The 5,000-nt window shown below is 54.9% G+C and overlaps 1 non-coding gene across 1 annotated transcript in view; it reads right to left on the bottom strand.

Annotated features, from left to right (window-relative positions):
• LOC126151474 (small subunit ribosomal RNA) overlaps positions 1-953 on the bottom strand; it is a 1,909-nt gene extending 956 nt beyond the window's left edge. The window contains exon 1 of the ribosomal RNA XR_007531982.1: positions 1-953. This exon is cut by the window's left edge and continues 956 nt beyond it. This is a non-coding gene — a ribosomal RNA (small subunit ribosomal RNA).
• Positions 954-5,000: the final 4,047 nt, after the last annotated feature.

The following is a 5,000-nucleotide window of genomic DNA, read 5'->3' as shown; positions in this document are numbered from 1 at the left end:
TACCTCGGGTTCCGAAAACCAACAAAATAGAACCGAGGTCCTATTCCATTATTCCATGCACACAGTATTCAGGCGGGCTTGCCTGCTTTAAGCACTCTAATTTGTTCAAAGTAAACGTGCCGGCCCACCCAGACACTCAATAAAGAGCACCTTGGTAGGATTTCAACGGGGTCCGCCTCGGGACGCACGAACACGCACGAGGCGGTCGCACGCCTTCGGCTCGCCCCACCGGCAGGACGTCCCACGATACATGCCAGTTAAACACCGACGGGCGGTGAACCAACAGCGTGGGACACAAATCCAACTACGAGCTTTTTAACCGCAACAACTTTAATATACGCTATTGGAGCTGGAATTACCGCGGCTGCTGGCACCAGACTTGCCCTCCAATAGATACTCGTTAAAGGATTTAAAGTGTACTCATTCCGATTACGGGGCCTCGGATGAGTCCCGTATCGTTATTTTTCGTCACTACCTCCCCGTGCCGGGAGTGGGTAATTTGCGCGCCTGCTGCCTTCCTTGGATGTGGTAGCCGTTTCTCAGGCTCCCTCTCCGGAATCGAACCCTGATTCCCCGTTACCCGTTACAACCATGGTAGGCGCAGAACCTACCATCGACAGTTGATAAGGCAGACATTTGAAAGATGCGTCGCCGGTACGAGGACCGTGCGATCAGCCCAAAGTTATTCAGAGTCACCAAGGCAAACGGACCGGACGAGCCGACCGATTGGTTTTGATCTAATAAAAGCGTCCCTTCCATCTCTGGTCGGGACTCTGTTTGCATGTATTAGCTCTAGAATTACCACAGTTATCCAAGTAACGTGGGTACGATCTAAGGAACCATAACTGATTTAATGAGCCATTCGCGGTTTCACCTTAATGCGGCTTGTACTGAGACATGCATGGCTTAATCTTTGAGACAAGCATATGACTACTGGCAGGATCAACCAGGGAGCTGCGTCAACTAGAGCTGAGCAGCCGGCCGCCCGGGAGTGTGTCCCGGGGGCCCGCGCGAACACGCAAGCGTCCGCTCAATTATTCTGCAAACAGGAGGAGGCTGAGCTCCCCTGCACAATACACCTCGAAACCCTCTCAGGTCCCGGCGGCGCGCAGCGCCGTCCTAAGTACTTGGTCGGGTTCGAGAGAGGCGCAATCGCCCGGAGTTAGGCGAGTAGACGCTTTAGGTGCGACCACCCGTGCTCCCAACTGAGCTTGCCGCTGCCGACAGAGGCCCGGGAGCGTGCTGTCGTGGCATTGCCGGCGGGAGACAACACGCGCCACCTACGGTGACCGGCAGCTCCAACGCCAGCGCCACAGAAGGGCAAAGGCCCCACGTGGGTGCCGAAGCGAACTCTCCCAGCACAGCGCACGTGCCAACACGTCTGCACAACTGCGATACAAACCACCAGCGAGAACCGCTGGGGCGACCGAGCAGCAGACGGCGTCGCGGCGCCGAGTGCCGGGCGGCGGCGCATCCTCAACGCACACAGTCCTCAATCGGACCAGCACACTGCAGATGTCCACCGCGCTTCGCACCGGGCCGGCGAGGACCCACTTTGGCTGCACGGCGCCGCGCGCAGGGTGCCCCGGCGCGCAGCTGCGCCGCCTGCCGCGTCCGTCGGCCGGCGCGCCTGCCACTGGGCGCCCCCACCAGCCGGCTGTAGCGCGTGCGCCCACGCACCGCGCGGCCAGCACGCCGGGCGGCCCCCCCCTCACCGGCCGGGGACAGTCCCACCCACCCACAGCCGCGTATCGCTTCACACCCAGATCCACATTCACGTTCATTGGTGTGGTGGGTATCGCTGACACAACCGCGTCATAGCTGTACCGATCGTTGCCCTCACAGATGTACCTCCAGCAAGATCAACCGCACCACAACGGGTTACCAGTTGTTCATTTGCGTAACGTCACCAGTAAACGTACACGTCCACGTCCATCCCCGTTTGCAAAGTCAACTATTATTGCATGCCTGCCTGTCAGGTGTCAAGACACACTACATCCGCTCACATCCACGCAACAAAATGTGCCCGACTAGAGGGCACGTGGAAGGTGCCCCCGTACGTATGCGATGTCCATTGCGCGACGAACTGTCAACCGGCCTCTGTAGCATGTCGCAGATGTGGAACGCGGGACACCGTGCTATCACATTGTGTGAGAAGAGACTACTATGTCTGCATACACGCGCCACTACATGAACAGACGGCTCATGCTGATCGCCATCCACTGCGTCCATTACTCCCACACGTCTCTATGGCGTACCACACTGCAATACAGCTGTTATGGGGAGATGACACGTAGCTGTGTACACAACATTCTGAGCGGGTTGCGGTTGGACAACAATACATTAATGTAACGTGTCATATGCCATTTACAGAGCAGGTTAAGGCACAACGTGGGTTAGGTTAAGGCACAACGTGGGTTATGTTAAGGCACAACGTGGGTTATGTTAAGGCACAACGTGGGTTAGGTTAAGGCACAACGTGGGTTAGGTTAAGGCACAACGTGGGGTAGATTGCGGCACAACTTGGGGTAGATTGCGGCACAACTTGGGGTAGATTGCGGCACAACTTGGGGTAGATTGCGGCACAACTTGGGGTAGATTGCGGCACAACTTGGGGTAGATTGCGGCACAACTTGGGGTAGATTGCGGTACAACTTGGGGTAGATTGCGGTACAACTTGGGGTAGATTGCGGTACAACTTGGGGTAGATTGCGGTACAACTTGGGGTAGATTGCGGTACAACTTGGGGTAGATTGCGGTACAACTTGGGGTAGATTGCGGTACAACTTGGGGTAGATTGCGGTACAACTTGGGGTAGATTGCGGTACAACTTGGGGTAGATTGCGGTACAACTTGGGGTAGATTGCGGTACAAATTGCATTACATTGCGGTGCAAATTGCGTTACATTGCGGTGCAAATTGCGTTAGGTTAAGGTGCAACACAGGTTAGGTTAAGGTGCAACACAGGTTAGGTTAAGGTGCAACACAGGTTAGGTTAAGGTGCAACAGAGGTTAGGTTAAGGCGACATAGGTTAGGTTAAGGTGCAAGATGGGTTAGGTTAAGGTGACATAGGTTAGGTTAAGGTGACATAGGTTAGGTTAAGGTGACATAGGTTAGGTTAAGGTGACATAGGTTAGGTTAAGGTGACATAGGTTAGGTTAAGGTGACATAGGTTAGGTTAAGGTGACATAGGTTAGGTTAAGGTACAAACTGGGTTGTGTTTTGGTACACATTGCGTTGTAGTACAGTACACGTTAGGTTTGGGTACGGTACACATTGTGGTATGGGATGGCGTGTTGGTGGGGGGGGGGGGGGGGGCGGGGCGAGGTTCGTTCATATTGACCGTAGGAAGTGGATGCCCGAGGCAGCGTCAGTGTGTCAAAGGAGGTATGTCACGTTGGGATGCGCTTTTCGGTAGTGAGAGGGGGCGCGCCGTGTCCGAGGTTGCGGCAGACCTGTGTGTTTCATTCCTGCCAGTGTGTTTGTTCTGTAAGACGAGGCAGTGTGGTGATGTTGGGTGCACCCCTGTGTGGGACATGTGTGGGTGTTGGTGGCTTATCTGAGCAATTGTGGTTGTCGGACGAGTGGGATATTCTGTTTTATGATTGGACCTCGTGGCCTGGTTATCATAGTCTGGTTGGTGTACTGTGGCGGATAGGATGCACCGGACGTTGGTCCATGGTGGTGCTTAATTATTGCATCTGTGTCTGTTACAGGCAGAGAGTAGTGTGTGATAGAGTGTGTGGGTGACGTGTGGTTCCTTTTGTTTGCACAGACGTTCAGCATGTATAGGGGCATTTGCGTATTTGATCTATCTATGTGGGCCTGCATAGTTTACTGAGCAGTGCTGCGAGGTGACTGAACTACGAGCGACGTACTCATTTACAGCGGAATGGTTGCCTTCTACCAAAGATGGCGTATCGACTCTACGACAGCGTTGGCACCGCAGGAAGCGGTGTCGTAAAATGGCCCCCACACCGTCATCGTTGTGCGGGGTAGTGACCGTCTATATTGTGAGAGGAGTCCTGTTTGCCACTGGGCGTGGGGTCTCGCGTCCTGCGGTTCAGTGCCCCCAGGGAAGCGCGCGGACGTGGTGCTGCTGCTGCTGTAGCAAGCGAGCTACTTAGAGCATGTATAGGGACAGCGGGAATATGGCATATTGGATATAACTCTTCATGAAACGCATGATATAGGGGTGGATTGCACGTTACGAGTGCGGGAAGAGTCCGCCGTTCATCCGCTGGAGTTGCGATTTGGGCGGTTGGGGTGGGGCACTTGCGGGTGCGGGTGCGAGTGGAGTGGAGCGGAGCGATGATCGGTCGACGACTTCGTGCGGCGCAGGCACTGGCGTTGGGGCTCCTGTGGTGGACAGATGATGCAGGCTTTGTGGGTGGCGTCGGAAAATGGGCACTGTGGGCCCTAGCGATGTCGTCGTCGGCTTGTCGTCTCATAGATGGCAGTATCGTCGGTGCAGCAGGCCATGTTGCGGGAGACCTGCAGATGGCGGTATTTTTGGTGGTGCGCTCGACATGGTGGACGTAGTGTCGTCCGATTCGCGTAGATGGAGCTATTGCATGTGGTTTCGTCACATTGTCATAGATGGCGGTGCCGTGTTTTGGAGGTATGGTTGGCGTAGTTTCGTTCGATTCCTGTAGATGGAGGTGTCGTTTCTGGGCCGGATGGCAATGTAGTTTGGTCACATTCCCATAGATGGCTGTGTTGCGCCTGTGGGCGGCGGTGTCACCATCGTCCCATAGAGGTCGGCATGGTGTCTTCACGAAATAAGACGCCTGGGTATCCCACAGATGGCGGTATGGTCTGTTTATTGTGGACGTTGCCGTCGTCGGGACCAGAGGGCGTGCGCGAACCGTTGACCATGCGTTATTCACGGAAGAACACGTCGTACTATTTTCCTACCCTCCCGTTACTCGTTCTAGATCTATAACACTGCCCAGCGTTGCAAATACATGAAAATCATACACGCCCTCAACGAAATGAT

Source organism: Schistocerca cancellata, unplaced genomic scaffold, assembly GCF_023864275.1.
Source record: "Schistocerca cancellata isolate TAMUIC-IGC-003103 unplaced genomic scaffold, iqSchCanc2.1 HiC_scaffold_1066, whole genome shotgun sequence".
NCBI classification, from domain to species: Eukaryota; Metazoa; Arthropoda; class Insecta; order Orthoptera; family Acrididae; genus Schistocerca; species Schistocerca cancellata.
This window is presented reverse-complemented; position numbering and strand designations above follow the sequence as displayed.